Consider the following 24,152-nt stretch of genomic DNA (forward strand, 5'->3'; position numbering starts at 1 on the left):
CGAGCCATTTCCTCGTAATAGTTCGCGGACAACGAACTGTTTTGGAACGCAACTATGTATTCGTTTCTTCGTGTTCGATGAATGAACACGAAGAACTTATGAAAATCAGCCTATGAACAATAAATAGGTCATGCTCGCTTACAAGCTTCGATGCGTGGTTGCTGCTGGATAAGCTTTTTCACAACGCGAAAACATACACATAAAAATTGCTTGAAGCTTGCACGAAGCCGCGCAATGCTTGACATACAGCGAAGCTGATCGTTCTCATGATTTTTATTTCGGTAGCTTGAACTTGTGCTTGAACTTTGCTTGAACTTGGCTGTAGAGGGGTTCAACTAGGCCGCAGCCAAGCGATGCAGGTTGTTTATAGGTTGCTTCTAGATCGTTGCTTGGCTCTAGCTAGGTGATGCTAGATTGTTTACACTTGAATCTCAGTGCGGATAGGTTCGAGTTAAACCACAGACAGTCAGAGACAAGACACGGGCACATGGTCGTTCGCGTAGGCCTTCCATCGCTTCGTGTCCTCAGGCAGCCGCAGTAGCCTTCCCCGTTCCCAAGTATCCTATCGTTGTACGTACTCAGGTCTTCGGCTCGACGCCATCACTTCGCAGCCATTTGTTGGGTTGACTGTTGCCTTCTTACTTTTTAGTAGATGTTTTGAGCAGTGAGGTCTACGCAGTTTTTGTGGCACCTACCCGTTTATGATGATGATAGTTTTCTGATAGGCCGCACAAATTCCTGTCGCACTTACCCTAGTTTTGGGCTAATTGTTGCTTTCTTCATTTTTTTTTCGATAGGTTGCCCTTAGGCATAGTAATTGGTGGTCTTCATTTTTGGTGGACGAGTGGTGAGTAGTACAGTTTACCCAATTTTTGTGGCGCATACCGGTTTATGATGATGATATTATTTAGTACAGGGGAACAAGGTCCGATTTGCGGAACAGCTACGCTGTAAAAAGCAATTGAAATTATGCTTTTTCTTCTTAGTAATTAACAAGGCTTTATTTTCGAGGGCCACACGCAGCAGCGTAATGACAAAGTGTACACTTAGCCTACGCAGAGTTCACTATCCGGCCGCAGAAAGTAGTCGCCAGGCGTAAAAAACTTCTAATCCATATAGAGTGTTTTCACCGTCTAAGGCACAACACCAAACACAAAGTGAGAAAGGACGAAGGCAGGCGCTGTGTTCGTCGGTTTTCGCCGTGTTCTTGTCTCGTTTGCTAGATGCCTAAATGGAATGTAGCAACATTAGCTAAGTTACAGGTATGCTATTTCCTTTAAAATAATATGTGGTCTTTTACGGGTCTGCTGTAAGCAGTCTTGCTAAGCAGATACATAGATAGTACCTTTACCATTGAAAAATCGCCCGTCTTATTTCTTTTACGAAAATGGTTATCTCTTTGCAGCAATGCCTGCTCGACTTTGGGAGAGCAGTAAGCTGTCCGGCAAAGTACTCTGACCGTCAATGGAACCGACAAGGAGAAGCGACCAAATTCTGGTCTTCCATTTCAGCAGTAATTGTGGCGCAAGTTTGCTGGATAGCGTTTTGCTCAGAATATGCGTTCAGATTGAATGTGCGCTCGACTCTGAAAAGCATCGAAGGTACTTCCGTAAGGAACGCGAAACTTTCTATAAAATTCTCGATTGTTATGAGCAGGTGCCGTCACAAAGTCTAGACTACCACTACAAATGCTGCCCGCCTTCACACGGGGCTGTTACTGAATCGGGGCCGTTGGGCTACCGAAACTGCATGGGGTTTTAGCTCAAGAACAGCAAACGTGGCGCTGTAGAACCGCGCCCATTGTGTTGTTTCTGAGAGCCTGAGCTTGCCAACAGCCCCGACGCTACGGTCGAGAGCCCAAATATTTAGGACCTCAACCCTTTCGGCCTTGGCGTCGTCAATTGTCAACACCACATAAAACTTCTCCTAGCACCTCAGAAACTAAACCAAAACTGCTATATCTTGGGGGAGTATTTCTTCAATGATCCCCACTGCGATTGACACCGAAACTGTGACATGCTTGCGGAGCTGGGAGCCGCAAGAAGGAGAAGCTGAGCAAAGTGATGGGTGACGCCGAGGTGGGTAAGCTGAGGCGGGTAAGCGGCAAATTCGGGTCGACGTGCCGAAGCTGTTTCAATCAGTATCACACTGAAAAATGACACGTGGTGAACATTTTGTGTACTCTAGTGAATAGCAACAAAAAAAAAGAAGCCATTTTTTTTCATTTCACGACCACTGAGCCCTGATGACCTAATTTGGTGTCATGCCTATATATCCATTGTTACTTGCACGATTGGTTCAATTTTTAGTTTTTGGTCTTTTGAGGTCCTAACTATTACGAAAACAGGTACAAAAATGTCTCCGACCAAAATAAAAAATTCAGGGCTGAAAGGGTTGTTCTGGGACTGTTCGAAATTGAAGGCGAGAGGGAAGGTGGGAGATGTGATAATTGCTAAGCTTGCACTAAGCCGCGCAAGGCTTGATACAGCGGAAATGGGCGAAATTTGAAGAATAATCTGGTTGCTTCAAGGTTGTTTCTAAGCCTTAGCCAGCTGATGCAGTTTGTTTCAAGGTTTTTATAGATAGTTGCTAGGCTTTATTAACTAGCTGATGCCAGATTGTTTCTACGTTGATCCTTAGCGCATAGATGTTGGAGTTAAACCACAGACAGTCACAGACACGACAGAGATGCCCAAGCTCCAGAAACAGAGCCAAAAATAGTGTGGCTAGGTTCAGCTTGACAATATTGAGGTGGACCTTTTTAGCAGCCAGGTTGAACTTGGCTATGTCGAGAGTAAACTTCGTGTGGCTACGTTGAACTTGGTATTAGCTAGGTTAGGCAGGGGCTACGCCTAGATGGTTATTTCGGTAGTTCCACCTACAATTGTCTATGACACATACCCGTTTACGGTAATTATTTTCCGATAGGTCCGCTGGTAGAGAGGCTATATATATATCAAACAGTGACCGCCCATGGTGAATCAATACCAACTTCCTTCACTCCTGCCGCAAGACCTCGGACTCCTCCATGGTGCCTTACTCAACCAAATATCAACATTACAATACCTGGCGTCCAGAAAAAAACGGATTTGTCGTCACCGGCACTTAAGCAGCTCACTTTACTTCTCTTGTACGAAAAGTACCAAGACTCCATCCACATCTACACTGACGGATCCGTGCTGCCGAACAGCTCAACCGGAGCAGTCGTGATACCAAGGTTGGTTACGACAATTAAATTCAAGACATCTCACGCAACAACATCGACGGCAGCAGAACTGGCAGCCCTTCATAAAGCGTTACAATTCGTCAATGACCAACCGATGCACAAGTGGACTATTTTCTGCGACTCGAAGGCGGCACTGCAGTCTCTACTGTCAGCTTTACGCCGCGGGCCGCATGAACAGCTGGTACTAGAGATAGCAGAGATTATCCGCCGCCTAACTGAGAACGGACATCAAATCACTTTTCAGTGGTTACCAAGTCACTGCGGAATCATCGGCAATGAACGGGCCGATCAAGCTGCCAGCTCAGCTCACGCAGAAGACCATGAACTACTACTACCGCTTTCTAAGACCGACGCTGCACGGAAGCTTCGTTTGCATGCTCGCCAACGCACGACGTCACAATGGAATGAGCCACATTTCAAACATGATCGACTGCACTCATTTGACCCTACATTAGGTCTTCAAGTCCCATCAAGGCTTCGCCGAGCAGACGCGACCCTTTTGTGTAGGCTGTGGTTGGGCGTTGCGTTTACCAACGCCTATGCATTCCGCATTGGGATGGCCGACACCGCAGCTTGTGACCACTGTGGAAACGAAGAAACAATTAGACACATTTTTTGCGACTGCCCACTGTACTTTGCAACGCGCTGAACAAGTTGGACGACCGACCTTTGTCGGAGGAAAGAATTCTACGCCATCGACAAGACGCAACCTCACAGAAGAAGGCCATGCAATCGCTACTGCGCTTCTTGCGATCGACCGGCCTTTTTGAACGATTGTAAGAAGAACTTTGTCCCTGTGTGTGTTGTTTTTTATCTTGTGTGTGTACGTGCGTTTTTTTCCTCCACTTTTTTCCTCTCTCTCTCTCTAGACCCTCTTTCTTGCCCCTATTTCCCCTCCCCAGTGCTGGGTAGCAAACCAGATGCTAATATCTGGTTAACCTCCCGGCCTTCCTTTTTCATTCTCTCTCTCTCTCTATTTTCCGATAGGCCGCACAGTTGCACATACCCGTTTCATGACGATAGTTTTCTTCTTCACTTTCAGTGGACTAGTGGTGAGAGTAGGATTTACCCAATTTCTGTGGCACAAACTCGTCTATGATGATGATAGTATTCACGTGGGCCGCACGGCACATACCCGATGGCCTTACCAATTACGGTAGCTTAAACTGCTTCGCTGTTAAAATGCAGGAGCTTTTACCCTATCGCGTACATGGAGAAAACTGAAGGTTGGTGAATGGAGTTAGTACACACCCTAGAGGAAAAGCACCCCACAGCGCACATGATTAGAATCTCGTTCTACAATGGCGCCGCCATTGCCTCGAATACTCCACCGTGAGTGCATTTCCATCTCTTCAGACGCGTGCTAGAGTTGAGGCTGGAATTTTGCTTTTATCTTAATTAGTCATAGTGAGCTCACGTGAAATACAGTTACAAATCCGTGTGAACAGAAAGCGCAGACGATGACGCACTGCAACTCACAGCTCACCCAGAAAACGCGCAATCAGCCACTATTTCGAACTCAAGTGGATAGTGGCGCAATCTAGCAGAAGGGCCTGCAAACGCATTTTCCTGCGCCGCGATTTTCTCATATATTAAATTGCCTAAATGACCTCGAAACTTTTTCAGGTTTTTCTAAATGAACTTTAAACACTGTCCGCATGTTTCTACTTCGTCGAAGTGCCGGTGCTTGATTTATATTGCCAGTATTACTAGAACTGAATGCTGCAATTTTTTGCCGATCTGTAAATAGTTGCAAGGGTAACAATGACAACTGTAGAGTAATGGCGGTAATCTTGTGGTCGGGGCTCTCTCGGCCCACCTTTTGCTTTGGAGCCTGTACTAACACTATGAATCGGTGTGGGCGCCCTTGGCGTATTACTGTTCTTTCTTCCTTCCTTTCTTTCTTTCTTTCCTTCTTTCTTTCTTCATTTCTTTCTTTATTTCCATATCAAAAAGATAACCATATCAAAAAGACACGGTTGATCCCTCTGTCATAGGAATCGGTATAACACGAAAGCAAAACGTGTCTTCACAAACGTAGTTGAGCGTTTGTTGTGCATTGTTTCGCCCCGAGCGCGAAGGAATGAATGCTATAGCAAGAAGTTGTAATGTCACGTGAAGAACGGCAAGCAGCTCGAAACTTCTGACGCGTTGCTCAAGCAGAAAGGACGCACGGAACGAGCATACACAGGATGAGCGCGAACTAACAACTGTCACAGCTCGACAGTTAAAGCGCGCTGGTCAAATACAAAGGAGGACGCACGAAACGAAGGCACAAGTATACACAGGATGGGCGCGAACTGTCACAGTTGTAACTTATTTGTTTGTGAGCAGCGCGCTCCTTTCGCAAAAGCGGCCGCCGCAGTGAGCCAAAATGATCTTCGTGCTCTCTGTAACTTGAACGCAAACTTGCGGTGAGAGCGCAAGACGTACAAGATAAGCGCACGCGCAGGAGCGACCACGCCCTGTAGAGACGCACGCTCATCTCAACGCGGGGGGCGACGACATTAAAGCGCGCTCTTCGGGCCCTTCGCGCCATCTCGCTAGTTATAACGAAAACACGCTGATGTACCCTGATCTCTGAGTACCGCCACTGGCAAATGGTGTATGTAAATAGCACGCCGTTAGTAGAACAAAGAACGTGCCGTTTGTGGCGGAGTCGTTTCGCGCTGCGCGCTGGAGATCGAGAGGTCGCGAGTTCGACTCCAGGTGACGGAACCTTTTCTTCCTAGTTTTTTCTTTGCCATATGTTAGTCTTTATATTTTACAACGCCATATCCGTGACGGAAATGCGTCAGTGGAGCCGTGGTGGACCCCGGCATAAAACACTTTCGTGTTAAAATGATTGTTCGCCGGGGAGCCCACGATCGATAAACCACGAAACAACAGGAAAAAACGACTGCGACCGCGCATCCATGAAGGCCGCATTTCTCTACGCTGGCCCGCTCCTTGTTTTTCGCGTATGACGGCGCAAGGGAAACTTGTTAGTTATAATATAGCTCCTCTCAAAGCTCTTGCCACCATATTGCTGGAAATATCAAAGCTAAGTTGTGAGTCTCGGAAATGCGCCCCCGTTCTTTTTGCAGAAGCCATAGTGTTTTGTTGCCGAAAGGCTCTGAAAAGAAAAAAAAAACGTTCTTTTGAGTGCAACAGACTAATATCTCTGCCAAATGTTCCTCAGATCAACTTTGCAAAGTATTTGTCAAATCAGTTGCATTTTGTGATATCGATCCTCATTGGTTCTCATCAGAGGTGTGGAAATAGGGACCACTCCATTGAAATCAACATACACGTCGCTCGTAGAATTCTTCAGTACTGCTCTCGTTGTCAAGAAACACCTTGCCATGTTACAGGTTGACCTCGCAAACGCCGTTAATTGTGAGAGTTATTGACTTAAGTTTTGCTGTTGTTTAACGTGCCTATGTCGGCTCTTGTTTTGCTTAAGGGTATCAGACTTTGTTTTAATTGTTCGGCTCGTCTTGTTCTTAACGGTTACCCCTCAAAACTTGCTTCTTTGCACATGTTTCTATTTGCTCCGCTGCGACACAAGGCTGCCCAAAGTCACCACTTCTGTTCACTTGTACCATGTGAATAAATGCGTCAACGATATGAATGCCTTCTATTTTCTACCACTGTGGTTAGGACTCTAGAAAAGCAACCGAGGTCATTCATATTTTGATTTTAAACGATTTATACTTCCCTAAAAATTGCCCACCAAGAAATCGCTTGTTCTCACAAGTGAAGCCGGCTTTAAAGCGATAGCAATATCAAGTTTTTGATCTGTTTTTTATTTGCGTCGAAGACGAACATAAATGACAAGTGGTAGCAATGCAATAATGACTGCATATCGTGTAGGGCATGATTTACGTGCCATGCTCATGGTCCGCTCGCGGCCGTTTTGCTAGCGTGATATACACCAATGTTGGTATTGCGTGACTTGACTGTACGATGAACATAAATGACAGGTGATAACATGACAATCATGATATGCACTTTATATGCGGCATTGTTTACACGCCACTCTCACTAGGTATACCCGAGCTTGGTATACCCGAAAATTCGCATTTCATGACGTGACTGTATGACAAACATGGGCTAACATGATATGGACAGGTGATAATATGACAATCATGACATGCATGTCGGGTAGGGCATGATTTATAGGCCACGCTCATGGTCTTCTCTCGGATGTTTCTCTAGCTTGATATACAACAAAATTGGTATTGCATGACAGGACGCGCGTTCGTCTTTGTCCTTTATCATTCATTGTTCAATGATTTGCATTGTGTCGTCGCCTTTCTTCTCTTATTAAGTAGCTGCGCGTCGAGGCACCCCCATGCCATGCGCAGCGCGCCTGAAAAGATGAAGTGACGTAGTAATGGACATGTTGGCAAACGCGCGGCTTGCGCGCAGCCTGAGCTGCGCGGCTGTCTATCGTAAATTCAGTTTCTGAAGCTGATAGTACAGGTCGTGTTCTAGTGTGAACTTACAAAAAATAAGAAGCTGGTCTGTTGCGCGAAATCTACTACTCCATTTCAGTCTGCGGCTCCAAGGAAAAAAAAATTGTTTGAACGTTTAATATTTTCACTGATTTGTGGGCTGAAATGTTCCGAAATTACTCTGTCTCTGGCAAGAACAATATCCGACATAAAGTATTTACAAGCGCAATGCACTTGTACTAACCAATATGACCGTGTCATCAGGGCGGTTGGCAGCTTGAGGCTCTCAGAAACAACCCAAGGCTAGTGGATCTGCTGCGCAACGTTTGCTGTTCTCAGACTCAACTCGACTATGCAAGGCGCAATATTGCTATCACACTTCTGCGGTGAGGAGATGCGTCAAATACGCAGAGAAGGCAGGCAACACATACACGTCGTGCAAGAGCGGCGGCGCTGGAACGGTTACGAAATAACCCAAACACCTCCTATACAGACTTGAGCCCATACCAATCGAGGCTAAAAGCATTTGCAGCGATCGTCACCAACTGAAAGCAAGCGATCACGTCGGCGACCATACGTACGAATAACATGGCTGTAGCAGAAGCGGCGGCCACAGCACTAGCCATCCGAACAGCATAGGGCAACAGACAATCTACGTACGTTATCGTAGATTCACAAGGGGCTTGCCGACTGTTTCTCAGAGGCGTTTTTCCCCACAGAATCCTATGCATTCTAGGATCCAACCTCCAAGAAGACCACGGCGTGACATTGTCACCCGCTCATGAAGGTGTAGGTAGAGAAGAACGGGCGGACCGCCTGGCTCGAACATTAACTTTCCGAGCTGCCGTCATGCGTTCCCGGGCGAATTACTTCATACCAACGGCTGCCGCGAGATATCCTCGAGACCCAAAGGCCGGCCCGGCAGACAATGGCGCCGCCCCACCCTAAACTGACACGCTGGCAATCCACGGTCTGGAGACGCCTATAGACAAACAGATATGCCTACATACACACACTCAGCAAAATGCGGCCGTCTTGATACACTGACAGCTGCCGTTGGTGCGGTAACACACCAACACTCATTCACATAACAGACCAGGAGAGGGCAACTTACCTCTCATCAGATGCAACCAATTCGATAGGTCGTGGGAGGTCCCTAGTAGCACGCATTGTTGCCACAACGTTGCTGCAATATTACCTTGCAGCATTGCCACAACGTGGCCAATGTCCGCTTTTGGTAGCATTCACGCAACATTCAAAGCAGCATTGCCATAACGTTGACGAAACATTTTCGCAATGCTGCTTAAAAGTTGCTACAACATTTAGACAACCTTTCGTAACTTAGCAACGTGGTGCAATGTTGATGAAACATTTTCGCAATGCTGCTTGTAAGTTGCTACAACATTTAAACAACCTTTAGTAACTTAGCAACGTGCAGCAATGTTGATGAAACGTTTTCGCAATGCTGCTTGAAAGTTGCTACAACATTTAGACAACTTTTAGTAACTTAGCAACTTGCACCAATGTTGATGAAACGTTTTCGCAATGCTGCTTGAAAGCTGCCACACCATTTCGGCAGCCTTCAAGCAACTGAAGTGCGACATACAGAAACGTTGATGCAACATTCTTGCAATGCTACTTCAAAGTTTCAACAACATAACGGCAACCTTTGAGTAACGTAATTGCTACATACAGCAACATTCTCGCCGTGCTGCTTGGATGTTACTGCAACAATTGGGCAACTTTTGTGTAACTGCAACATATACCAACATTTGGCCACATTCGCTTCAAGGCACTGGTGTGGTGTTCACGGCTCCCTTTTCATGCACGTCCCTCAACCATAGCTATCTCGATTTCGTCACGCCTATAGAAACAGCAAGTGACAGAGTGCAACCGCCAATGGCAGAGAGGGCAATAAATTCCTGCATTTACATGATATGTAATGATGCTTTACATCAGTGGTCATGAAGCCAGTGTCAATTGAACAGCTGCGTTACATGCACATCTACTTGTTGCCAGTCAATGGTTACTATAGCAGTAATATTTGCCAAAAGGTGTAAACAGAACACTTTATATTAGACTAACATATATCACTGTGCAAAAGGAAGAATTATTCCTCCATGTTCCTTATGTAATACATGCATCTCGGTGCTTGCAGTTGATGTCGGCAATATAGTTTAAGCGCAGCAGTGAATTAATCCACTATAGCAGTGATTACAGTGAACTTCCTAGTGGCATGGAAGTTCCTAGACATGGGTTCATCACTTAGAATTAACAACATGAAAAGTAATGCAAATGTTTATTACACAGAAGAGAAAAGACGCATAAGCTTGGTTTGAATTTCTCAGAATCAAATAACACTACAATTTTTTTCTAAGAAAATATATGCTTACATATTCTTCAAAACAAATGTACCTGTCCAGAAGAGCAATACAGCAGAAACATTTCCTTTCATCAATGCTGATCACAATCTTTGATGAGGGGCCTATTGTGGCTAGCTGTGCGACATTTGCAATGAAAATGGCCCCCAATGCCGATGAATAAATGACCCTAAATTCTTGCAATGAACGAAATCACATTGATACCTTGTACCACTGAAAAGGTAAACAAACAGAATAAAAAAACAGAATATTGGCACCAATGCTGGTCTTACAGTGAAACTAGCCATATTTAAAAAAAGAAAATACTTCGTACAGTAACATTACAAAATAGTGTCAACAATCTTGGCCTCTTCAAGACATTCTAGCAGTTCTGACAAGACAAAATGTGACACAGGAATAAGTGAGCAATTATCTTGGAAGTCTGGTCCCTGCGTGGCCATTCATGAAGTGTTCTTAACATTAAGAAAGCTGCAAAGTCAGGCTTGACTAGATACTGTAATATTATAAAAAAGGTGAGCAAAACTAAGAGCACTTGCACATTCCTTTTGAAAATCTCCTAAAGAAAATGTGGCACAGGAGAAACTAAGCATCAGTCCTGCAGCACTGGTACCCATAATTATGTGGCCCCTTATAGTTTTAACATCGACAAAGCTGTGAAGGCAGGCTTTACTAGATACTGTAGTACTACAACATGGCATGAACAAACATAGGTGCAAGTCGCGCTTTTTTATAGATAGCCCAGACCGACAAAATGTGACACAGGAGAAAGTGAGAAATAATCCTGGAGGAATGGTACCGATAACTGTGTGGTCACTTATCAAATTTTTATCATGAACAGACCTGTGAAGGCAAGGCATGCTTGACTAGACACTGCAATATTGCAAAATGCATGAACAAACATAAGTGCAGCTTGCCCCTTTTGAGGTAACCGAGAAAGGCAAAATGTGATGCAGGAGAAAGTAAGAAATAATCTTGCAAGGCTGGCACCCGTAACAATTTGGCCCCATATCAAATTCACTCTGACATCAACAAAGCTGTGAAGGCACGCTTCACTAGATAAGGTAATATTACAAAATAGTATGACAAAATGTGAGTGCATCTTAGCCCCTTTTATGGTAACCTAGAAAGACAAAATGCGACAGATGAGAATTTAAGAAGTAACCTTGCAAGGCTGGTACTTATAACTATGTGATCATTCGTCAAGTGTTCTTAAAATTAACAAAAGTGCAAAGGCAGGCTTGACAAGATGCTGTAATATTACAAAATAGTGTGAATAATCCAAAGAACAACTTTCCCTTTTGAAATATCCCAAACAAAAAATGGCACAGGAGAAATAAAGCAATAGTTCTACGGCACTGGCACCCGCAACTATAAAGCATTGAGTGTCTTAACATCAATTCTGTAACGGCACGCTTGATACAATACTGAGGTATTATAATTGCATGGAACGAACAAACATCAGTGCATGTTGCCCTTTGGAAGCTATCTTAACTCTACAAAAAACAATAGAGAGAACTGAAAGTTGAAAGAATTTAAACAAAACGTGGTTTGAGATCACGTTGGCGCAGTAAGTCCTTTCTGGTGCACACTTGTAGTAGTGTGCGCACTGTACATGGTGCTGTAATGCAAACAAGGCGACAAGATGAACAGTCAGAGAACCGCAGGTCGAACACAGGCTGGCACTGCCTCTCTGGAGAAAAAAGAAAAGGGCACAAACTAAATTGGTAGATTAAAGCAATTAAGTCACTTGAAGCACTTAGGTCTTTCTAATTTGCCTACAAATCTACAACACCAATTTGGTTCAACCTGCAATTGTGTTAAAGGCCTTACGAAAACAAAAATAAAATAATACATCCTGAAACTCACGCTTATTTCTTTCCTATTGGTGGTTCTGAATAAAGCCCCACAGCGCCGTTAACAGTTTCAGTGGTCAAAAATGAATGCATTGCCATGCATGAGTACCTCCAAAACTTATCTATATATTCAACGTACAAAACTAAGGGTGTCCGGCGTTAGGCAAGGTGGAAGCGGCTGATTCAATGCCAGACGAAGAATAAAAGCCACTAACATCACGTTCGCCTGTAATTGATGCGCACGGTAAACTGAGCGCGCCGTGCAACTGCGGGCGCCGAGCAGTTGGGTCAGAAAACGGAACTTCATTCCCGCGCTCTGCTGACTCGTTCACCGAGTGATCGTCGCTGCGATAGTCGTCACTTGCATCGAAACAGCCAACGAGCTTATGACGAACATCTTCAGCTATTCTTCAACGCTTTTGCCTGTCGCCTACTTCACTCAATGCGCACTTCACTCGCTGCATTTTTCGCCCGCGAACTCCGTATAAAGCAAAGGGCCAATGCAGGAAAAGGAGCAAACCACGGAATATTCTGCGAGTGACCACTGACCGGACAATAACTGATGTTATAATATATAAATCAGCAAAAGACTTACCGTTCTCTTTCCAACGCAGTATTCTCGTAGTCTTCAGCTGAGCGCCACGAAGAGCTCAAACATCGCGCACAACTTTCTGCGGGAAACTGCTCTCGGCCATTAACGATATTACTAACAGTAGGACTGCCGCTGATAAATAAAGGCTCCGCTTTTTGTTTCGGTTTCACTTTTATATGCCGCTTGCCCCTGCGGCACCACTGCGCCAGAATCAACGCGTCAGTGGGATAATTTATGAAAGTGCATATTTAAAACGAGGTACGTATCGTATAAATATATTTTGAATATGAGCTGTGCATGTGTACGCGCACGCTTTCATTTCAGGCAACGGTGCAGCAATGGCATCTTTATTTTGGGCAAGCAGCTGAGAAATTGTTTAAATTTAACTGTTCATGCGACGGAAATAATACCGGTTTTGCAGTTACAGTTGTTTTGCAGTTGCGTCGGCGATGTTCCAGCCGTGTGGTCAAATATGGGCCAACGTCTGTCAACATTTGACAACATTGTATTGACCTAAAAAATGCAACGTTAACTAAACATTGCTGAACGTTGTTGAATGTTGAGCAACATCTCACAACATCGACGCAATGTTGTGAAATGTTGCACAACGTTCAACAGCATTCGCAACATTGTGTCAATATTGCAGCAACAATTCGTGCTACTAGGGGTGCGACTCACCTGGCAGGACCTGAGAAGCCAGCAGGCAACCTTGGACCAGGCCGAGCGAGCCGCTCGAGCCAGTGGATCCCTAGAATAGGGGCTCCACCCACGAGAACTTCAGTTTGTCTTTTGAGTAAAATGTTTATTTCTCCTCCTCAGCTAAGGCACTTAAATTGCTGGTTGATAATAAAGTTTATTCCTCCTCCTCCGCCTCGTCAGCTAAGCCGCACTTGCCATTCCTGCAGGCCAAGTGCCCCGATTCCGTTAAGATACCGTGTGCAAATGGGTAGCATTTGTAGTGGTAGTCCCAGCCTTGTCGCAGCGCCTGGTCGTAACAGCTAAGGGGTTTGAATAGGGTTTCGCGTTTCTTAAGGAAAATAGCTTCGTTGTTTGTCATAGACGAGCGGACATTGAATTTAAACGCATAACCTGAGCAACGAGTTATTCAACAAACCTGTGCTACAATTAGTGCTGAAATGCGAGACCAGCCTTGTACCGCTCCTATTATTTCGGCTCCATTGAAAGTCGATGTGCCCGCTGTTTCGTGAATACAGCAATAACGAGACAACCTACCGCTTTCCCCTAGTTGAGCACGCAGTTTACTAAACCGGCAACAATTTTCGTGAAGAAAGGAAAACGTTTAATGGCGAGAGGTAATATTCCAGCGTTGTAAGACGGCTTACCGCAGCACCGTAATATATCGTATAGTGTTTTACATGAAACAACATAAGCTTGGTATTGTTGGTATATTCCATTTCAGCATCTAGCGCACAACACAATATGAGGACAGAGTGAAAACTGACGAAGACAGCGCCTGTCTTCTTCGGCTGTCACTCGGTCCTTGAATTCTGTTGTGCGTGAAGTGCCAAAAACTCACTAAATAGTTCATTATTTATTCTCTACTTAACGATGGTTTCTGTGGCAGCACAGCCAGCTTTGCGGAGCCTAAGCACGCAGTGTGCAAGCACACACTATGCACTTTTCACTGTGCAAAATGAGCGTTTTTGACCACCGCAGAAATGACACGCTTCATAAACTGCGTTGCATACACATTTAGAACAAAGGGAGTTCCCCGACGCCCTTTGCGAGTGTTTTGGCTTGTCGCGCTGAACACTACTTTTTCCGGGGCGAAACAACTCATCCTAGACAGAGAGTGAACCCCCGCCTCCTCACGGAGTACAGTGCTACTCTTGCGGTAGAGTGAAAGCACTCATCCACGGGAGTAAAACAATCACATTGAAAAAGATATGGGATAAAATTAATCGAGCAGAAAAATTGCACCATTTCCCGCTAACGGGGACCATGAGGCGATGCGAAGCCGGAGCACTTGCACGATCGCGTTCCGTTGGCGTATTCTGGGCATGCTACCGACCTCGCGTCTTGCAACGCGAAGAGGAACGCTACGCGCGTCTTGTCTTCTCTCTAGCCTGGCCGTTAATTCTCACAGGGCGAGCGGGGAACGCGGTCGACAGGCGCGCGAGAGGGCGACAGCGTAGGAGAGGAGCGAGAGGGGGAGGGTACGCACATGCCCTGGTGCTCATCGCGGCGTTGCGCAGGAGAGAATTTCGGCATGTCTAGCCTGCGTTTCAAAGATTGGAGAGGGGAGATGGGAAGGGGAAAGGGGAAATGGGAGAGGGGAAGTGGAGAGGAGGTGGGGAGAGGAGGAGTGGAAAGGGAAAGTGATGAGGGGGAAATGGGAGATGGGAAGTGGAGAGGAGGAGTGGAGAGGAGGTGTGTGGAGAGGGTATGCGCATGCGCAGTAAGGGTGGTCACACCGCACACCGCCACCACCACCACCACCGGATTGAACTCCGCTATAAGATGCTTCGCATCTAATAAATGGCACATTCATACGCGCACACATCCACGCAACCAAAACAGGTAGATCGCTCGCAACCAAAACTCGTACATTAAAACAGGACCTTCCCGCTCTCTTAGGGAGAGATGTGAACGCAGGTGGAATGTTAGTGGGCATTTCGCTACAGTGTTAGTCAAGTACTCGTTATAATCCACGCCTGCAGGCAGGAAATCCGTCCAAATTACGGCCGCTGCTAGTCAATTCCTTAGGCGACTCCGTAGGCGGCTCCCAGAGAAAGCAACAGAATAGCCTTGACGTGGCTTTTGCAGGATTGTAGTTCATATTTTTCCTGGTTAGGTAGGGCCTGCAGCGCTTACGCGTGGCATAGTGCCTAGCACTATACGCGTGGCATTCTGTCAATAGGCGCCCTGAAGCGGCTGCGAAAAATAAGAAATTTAGGCACTCAGTGTTTCACAGAATAATTTCTGAAATACTTATCTTTAGTGATAATTAGAAAATGACATCAATGTAAACACGCACATATGAAAATACACACAAATCACAAAGGACACAGAAATCGAACTGATGACAACAAGCACCGAAAACAGACTCTTTAACCACTACGCCACAGAGCAACGGCATGCGTCGTTGAGTTTTCACAGCCTCATTTATATTTACAAAGTGCTTCGCAACGAGAGGGCGGAGCTTGGTACTTCTTTTCTTGCATCATCGGCGTGTGTTTGCGCGTGCATTAGGTTAGTATATAGTTAGCGCGGCGCCACGAACTCACGAAGCCCACCGTTAGCCCCTGCAGCTCAGACTTCCCTTCATCATTTGTCGTGCCGCAAGAGAAGTGATAAACGTGTGTTTTACAGCGAAAGCTGTTATCAGATCATTTCAACGGCCGTTTTTTCGCCGTAGTTGTCCGCCGCCGCCGCCGCCGCCGGTGTCCGCAAGCGCTATCGCACGAAATAAGAAAAAAAAAGGAAATAAGAAAAAATTTCCATGATGGAGCGAGGTTTGAACGTGGGCCCTCTGCGTGGGAGCCCAGTGTTCTACCTCGGAGCCATGCCGGTGATTGAAACTGCGTTGCAAAAAGACCCTATACAGGCTTCATGTCCGGAAGGAACCACATTAACTTATGTAATGTAGTGTGGTCGAAGAGTAAAATAACAACCAGGAGTCACACAAACGCGAATTCTGTAACCAGGCGTCACACAATGCGAATTGCGCAACGAGTGGGTTGTTGAATGCTGCCAAACCATTACAAAGGCCTCTGCGATAATTCTTTATCGTCATCAGCCACAGCATCAACAAAGTGCACATAATGCCTTACAGGTGCTTAGCGAGTACCACGGTTCTCCGCAGAATGACGAAAAATTGCATAGTGGCTGATTCCCTATTCCACAAAAATTATGATGATTTACATCGTAGTGGGTTCCTGGCAAGTGCATTTCTATTGGTTTCCAAGGAAGCCCATAAGGCTCTCATGATCCATTTCCTCAGGCTCTCAATAAGGTTAATTCCCTCCCCCTCTCTCTTTCTCTCTCGCTCTCCGTTTCTCCGGTTAACGTATGTTATAAAGCGTGGTGGGACAGGCAAATAACGAGCGGGCATCACACAATATGAATTACGTAACTAGTGGGTCGTTTAAAGCTTCCAACCCATTACAAAGGGCTCAGCCATAATTCTTAATCGCCATCAACCGTCGCGTCAACAAAGTGCACATAATGTCTTAGAGATGGTACCTCGCTTCTCCGTAGAATAACGAATGATGTCGTGATGTGTGCTTCCCAACTTCCCAAAAATTATGATTTGTGGCGTAGTGGGTACGCTGCTAATGTACTTGTATTAGCAGCCACAAAAGAGTTTATAACGGCCTCTAGAATTGCCACTCTTCCAGCTTTCGCTGTGACTCTGTTGCGCTTTCCGCGCAGGCCTGGCGTTTTTTGTGTGTTCACCACACATCGGGTATGTCTCGCTCACCCAAAAATTTGCTGATACCAGCCTGACATATACCTTTAGGTTGCGAAACTCACGCATGTGTATTCTATGAGCGTGTGTTGTTGCGCACTTTTGGTTATTTTTTGCGCGAGCTGCAAGTGTCTGCAGTGCGTTCTCGGCCGTTCGAAGACCATCATCTGTCGCATATTTTTGTTACATACGTGGATGTCAGAGTTCCAAGGGTATTTTAGCATGCACCTGTACAAGCATGTGTATTGATTGCACGTGTAGGTACTGTTGCAAGCTACACGCAGCATCAGCGGCACCTCTGAGTAGTTAGACGAATATTTGCGCAATGAGCACTTACGCGCGCTGAGGCATGATGTACAGTGCTTCTGAATTAGTCATAGTCAGTATTTATTTGATTTTTTACTCGAAGACTAGCTACCCTTTTACTAAATAACCTCTACTCTTCCGTAACATGCCGCCGTCAGAATGGATGTCGGAAGCGTCAATCAAGATTAAGCACAATGTCCACTAATTCTCGAGTGACATGTCAGACATAAGATAGAAAAGATAACACTGGTACACTTCTATATTGCGAACGTCCGCGTGTTGTTGGCACTCCTCTTGAAGAGATTGTGCAGTACCGATTAAAAATGGCATTATTGTATGCCTCAGTGAAACAGCTGTTCTTCAGAAAATAAGGTTTCATTTTATTTGGTAGGATATTTTTGTCACGGCAGGCCACAACATGACTTTTTCGTGATTCAAGATTACACATAGCAGGAACATGAGCGCAGCAGATAAATAAAAACTGAAAAAAGTGGGTGCCATGTGCACTCCAACTGCGTCGTGTAGCTGTAGTTTATGTCCAAATTTATTATACAAATTATGCGGCCATTGATAAATGATCAACCCATCCATGTTCGATCTCTCTTGATCGAACTGCCTGTCGCTTATTAGTCGCTCACTGTCTGTCGCTTATTTGCACGATGTTTTGCAAGAATCATCGGTTCAACCCATCTGGTAGAACACAGTAATTATCAGTAGCACACACTGGTTCTCATGAGCCGCTCATGTTCCTGAAACCGGTCTTGTTCGTGCTATGAGTAATATTGAATCACGAAAAAGTCAAGTTGTGTCCTATCATGACAATAATATCCTACCAATTAAAATGAAAGTCAGCGAAGCCATTTCTGGGTGTCCGCGAAAAACATCATCGAATAAAAAACAAAATACGCCTTTTTTGAAGGAACAATATGTCCAATAAAAGCGGCCCCTTCTGATCTTTGGGATGTTTCACCGCATAATGGTTCTGCGATGCGGCGGAGCTGACTTATACTTTCCCTTCTGCATGAGATGGTTGTAAAGCTTTTACTGCAATTTTATACGACAGATGCTTTTTCCACGCTTGCTTAGTTGAAGAAAGAGCGTAGCAAGAAGAAGTTGAACTGTGACGGCAGACCGCACAACTAATTGACAAGCTGTTGAGATCGAATGGACGTGACGCTTTAGTTTAGCCATTCTTTGTACGGAGAAACATAGGGCACCTATTTCACACTACATGTTGTACTAATTTATAACCCCTTTTCCCCCTTATCTCTCACTGCAAGGGGTCCCTCATCACTTCCACCAGTCCATAAGGGGTCCCCGAAACACCCAAGCCTGAGAACCGCTGACCTATATGTCAGAGCCTGCATTACAAATTCTTAAACTTCAAACCATACAAGAAATGCTGGTTGTAGTACTTTATTGGAATCAAAATAATAACATCCACAATGCCTATGTAAAAATATACATTTTTATCTACTACACAGAACGCCCATTATTGAACCGATGAAAGAACATACACAATGCAACCTGAGCACTATTTCACAGCACTAAAATAATATGAAAGTAGAGTTCAAAAATTCATCACACAGCACCACGCATACACTTCGCAATGCCAGTATGCAAGTACAATCCGAAGAGATGGCATACACAGCAGTGGCGTAGGCAGGGGGGGGGGCACACGGGGCCCGTGCCCTCCCTCCCCCCAGATTCTTTTTTGCTGTGGCTTACAGAGCCTAAAATGTCACTCGACCATATCTGCCTGCAGGGCCCCCACTTCAAATTAAGGAGGTGCCCCCCACCCCGAAAAAAAGTTCTGCCTATGCCCCTGAAGAACAGACAACTCCTTACACATGAAGGCAACTCGATAATTCAATAATGGCTTGCAACACTTTTGAGAAATATGTGACTGCAATAGGCATGATGGTGTACCATTTTTCTTTATATTCCATTAGTTTGCACTCAGGCATGGAAGCATGCTACGCATGATCGTGCAGTTCATTTTTTGTATAAGGACGCTGTGCAACGGCACATGCGGGCGCTTACAATGCAACGAAACTTAGGAAATGGTTTGTTGTTTTCACATACAATTTGCAGTTCAGTAAACCCCACTTTGTCGTCGTTTTTTAGCAAGTAAAACCGCTGGATTCAATGACGCACCTTGCGTCGCTTCGTAATGGAGCATATTATATACCCGCCACAGTGGTCTAGGCGTTATGGTGGTCGTCTACATACCCGAAGGTCACTTGATTGAACACCGGCCGCGGCGGCCGCATTTTCGGGGCGGGTGAAAATGCTTCAGACACGTGAACTTGGGTTTAGGCGCACGGTAAAGAACCCCAGGTGGTCGAAATTTTCGGAGTCCTCCATTACGGTGTGTATAAAAGTAATATCGTTGTTTTGGGACGTAAAACCCCAACAATTGTTATATTAAGGCAGAAGCCTTAGATGCCACTTCGAACGCGAAAATTGACTGGCGTCCCGAATTGGCGTTCCCCGTCGGCGGCGCGTCAGAACGAGTGATGCAAAAAATCATCATCACGTGATCACGTCATTCAATATCATTCAGTATATTCAATGACTTCATCACGATGACAAGGAAAGTGGCGATGAGCAACACCTTGAATGTCAAAAAACTATTTACAGTCTCTTGTCGAGTTCTGTCTCGCGCTTTCAGAATATTACACTGGATACGAGGTGGTGGTCCCAACAGAAATTTTCTGAAACTTGTTGCATGTTGGCGTGATATATTGCAGGCAGAGGCACAAGATCTGTTCCGTAGTCTTGGAAGTGCCATATACCTCGCAATTCGCACTGTTGCCACGGTGAATAAGGTATAGGTAACGACAAGTGCACGCCACACCTAGTGGTAATATGTGCAATAATCTTGTATTGCTCATTTTCATGGTACACGTAACTCTCACATGCATGTCTCGGTCGAGTTCGTGAAGACGGCGGTGACGACAGCTAGGTGAATAGAAATATGCTGCAGTTGTTTCGCTGAGGATGACTCGTTCTGAAGCCGCCGACGAGGAACGCCAATTCTGGACGCCGGTCAATTTTCGCGTTCGAAGTGGCATCTAAGGCTATCGCCTTAATATAACGCTGTTGTGGAGGACTCGGGAAATTTCGACCACTTAGGGTTCCTTAACGTGCAACTATATCTGAGTTCACGGGTCTTAAGCATTTTCGCCCTCACCGAAAATGCGGCCGCCGCAGCCGGGATTCCGACCTTCTTCGGTCGATGGCTAGCGACTAGACCACTATGGCGGGTACAGAATATTCTGCATTACGAAGCGACGAAAGAAATCGTTTTACAGAATCCAGCGGTTTTACTTAGGAAAAAAAAAAATACGACAACGCGGGACTTACTGAACTGCACATTCTACGTCAAAACAACCAACCATATCCTAAGGCTCCTTGCATTGTGAGCGCCCGCATGTGCCATAGCATAGCGCTCTAGCTCATCACTAGCACGATCACCGGCGCCGTTACGACACCACAACTCATGGTGAAGAGGAGGGTAAGAGAAGTGGGATTGAAGACGAGGAAAAGGTGGAGGAGCACACCACCGACTCCGCTGTTTCCTCATTTTTCGCACCGCAAGAGCGTACATGCCCCTCCATTTTTTCCTTCTGACTTCTTTCATTTGTTTTTGCACAGAGAACCCTATTGGAAAACCCAGTGTCACTGTCCCAGTGTCATACATGATTATTGGACCAGTGTGGCGCTTCGTACCGGGGCGCTGGACGCTGGTGTGCAGCGCGGCACGCTGGACACTGGCGCGCTGCACACTGGGACACCCGTTACGGGCCGAAATCGGGCTTTTGAATTGTTTTTAAAAACTCTGGTCATGCCCAGATTGTAATTAGGGCTGAAACACGAGCGCTGCGACAAAAGACCAGCAAGCGGGAGTCGAACCCACCGCCTCGACGCGCCGTGCATCCTGAGTCGGACACGTTACCGCTACGCCACAGCCGAAAGACGTCAGTCAATATTTTATTTCTTCATGTTCTAACTACTTCCGGTAGCCAGTATTTTCATTTTCTCCTTCAGAAACGCAGATTTCAGTCTCTTCGTGCTCGCGAGAACCTAACAGAAGATAGTTAATTTGTTTGTTTTGTGCTACCTAGCGTCAGAACGTCTATCTGGCACGTTTTCCCGCAAAAATGCTAGCGTAACCGCAGATGTGTTGCAGCGATCGCACTGACTCGCTAAGCAGTTAGTCATACCTATGTAGAAAACAATGTTTATCTGAACTGCACACTGAACACTAGTTTTCGTCACCCGCTTAAACATATTTTCCGTCTTTTTTATTTACGTTCCGCGTAATATACAGCCGCAGTAGTTCACCCTAGCCGAACCAACCGTTGGGCTTAGAGCTGTACTCCGTGCGCCGCGATCGCTGTCAAGAACGTGCATAGTTAATCACTAAGAATCCAATAACCGTTCAAATGTAGTTTAGATCATGCCTGACTGAAGCGAGGCCATATTTGCACCTTCGATTACACAAATAAGAAGCTAAAAACGCCGAGATTGAGCGTTACATTGGTTCACTGTTGCCGGTGACGTGCGGCGATGGTGCGGGTTTCAGCGGTTCGAGCCCACATGGAGAGATTGACTGGTAAGGTAGGTTGATGTTATTATGAGACTAATACTAATGTCATATTGTGTTGCGAATGATAAGTTCTTTCGATGCAGTTGAAGTACATTCACGACACTCGATCACACATTTCAGCGAAAGCGCGCGCTCGACAGATTGCTTTATCGTATACGTACGTCCGTCGCTTAACTAATGCTAAAGCTAGATATGCATGGGACACAGAATAGAATAATATTTTGTAAATATTCGGTAAGTTTTTCATTCGACGTCTCGCGACTCAACACCAAATTTTATACGAATTCCACCCAGCGCGCCCTGTTTTTTTTAATGCGCTGCCAGTGTTCCCAGTGCGCGGGCAGACACTGTACAGCGTGCCCAGTGCCTGCCAGTGCGCTGTGAGACACTGGGCCACTGGGTACACTATTCCCAGCGTCTTTCAGCGCACTGGGCGGCACTGACCACGCTGTACAGTATGTCCCAGTGCCTCCCAGCGCGCTGTAGTACACTGGGACACACCGTACAGAGTTTCCAGTGCCACCCAGTGCGCTGAAAGGCACTGGGGGACACTGGAAACGCTCTGTTTTCCGATAGGGAAAGGCACGCTCTAGACCGTACAATCGACATCAACGCGTCCATCAGAGGCTAGCGCTTTAGATTCCATAAACAAAAATAGAAGGCGCGATGCGCAGTGGAAGCATGCTGGTTATTGTATCATGGTAAAGGGCTCTCATCGCTCTTAGAGTAACGGCTCCCACCATGAGGCTGATGCATCCAATGTTACACTACGCCATCTTCGACGTTGTTGTATCAGTGACAATTAGGGACCGGAAATACCGACCATGATCGGAAATCAGTTTTTCAAATGGGTCATTTCTGTCATTTGCTCTTGCTTATAGCACTTTTGCCTTTAAGCTGGTGGTCTTACTGAAAACTACCAGGTGGCCAGCGTTAATGTGGCTGTCCCAATGAGAGAGATCCATTTGAAGTGGTGGTCTCAATTGCGCACAGTGCTGCCACGGGCGTTTCTTAGTATCACTTTTGCTGTATTCGTTTTTCGCCCACTGTCAGCAACGCTCAGCGCAAACCGCACCTCATTGTTCGAGATGCTTCGCGATTATTGTAGATCGTTTTGTTAAGATTGCGCGCAAGACGCGAACACTCGAGCTTATTCTAGAACTTGCGCGACAACCAGCGATAACGCTGGAATATTCGACGGCACATGTATAAATCGACGCGCTTCACCGCTTGTCAGTTGATCGACGGTCGACGCTCTGTTCGCCGCTATCAGTTTATTGCTGTAGCTTGACTTTCAGTTTCCCGGCCACAAATTCGGCCTAATAAAGAGTTTCGTCTCGGGCGTGCTGACTGCTGCCTACGTCGACGTCTCGACCACGTGACAATACAAATTATCGTACACGTTATCATACACGTTATCGTATGCGGACAACCAAACGTTTCCAAACGCGTATGTGGGTTTTTTTTATGTTCGATGTACACTCATGAACAATCGCTGAAAGTCGTTTATAAACTTCGAAGAGTGCGTGATTCAACCCATCGGCGCCATAGTTTTTAAATGGGAGGGAAAGCGCGAAATGAACGCCGGAAAACCAGAAGAAGCAAAAAGACGAAAATCTCTCACGGGATAAGTTTTCTCGCAATGAAAATATATTGAACACAAAAAGGAAACAAAGAGCTATTCAATTTTGTTTTATGCTACGTAATCTAGACAGAATAACCTTCGAGGAACACATGGAGCAGCGCAGTGAAAAGGTGTACGCTTCAGCTCGGCAGGGCAACTTTCTGTGGCTGTGTTGCCACAGAAAGTTGTCGCCAGTTATAAAACGAATGTAGTGTATTGTCAGCACCGAACGTGCACAACAGAAGGGAAGGTCCGAATGACAGCCGAGTAAGACAGCGCCTGTATTTGACGGCCTTGTGCACTAGATGCTGCAATGGAATATACGGAAATATCCGCGCTTACGCTATTTCATTTAAAGCACCACGCACTCTTGCTTGTCTAGGAAAGTAGATAGCACGGTTGCCGTTAAGCGTTTCCATATTTATTTCTTTAGGAAAGTGGTGATCGAGTTCCAATACTGCGCGCTCAGCTGTGGGAGAGCAGTGAGCTGTCCCGTTTAGAGCTGGGACGTCATCGAGTGCGCATGCCCGATGTCCATGGAGCCAAATAAACTGGAGCGACAACTGTCTGGTCTACAGCTACAGCGCTAACTGTGGCGCAAGTTTCTCACGTAATTTTTGTTTCTGAACTTACACGTTTAATACGAAAGTTTGAAAGCTATGGCAAGCAGCGCAGCTGTTTTCC

This window comes from Rhipicephalus sanguineus, chromosome 9 (assembly GCF_013339695.2).
Source record: "Rhipicephalus sanguineus isolate Rsan-2018 chromosome 9, BIME_Rsan_1.4, whole genome shotgun sequence".
Taxonomy (NCBI): domain Eukaryota; kingdom Metazoa; phylum Arthropoda; class Arachnida; order Ixodida; family Ixodidae; genus Rhipicephalus; species Rhipicephalus sanguineus.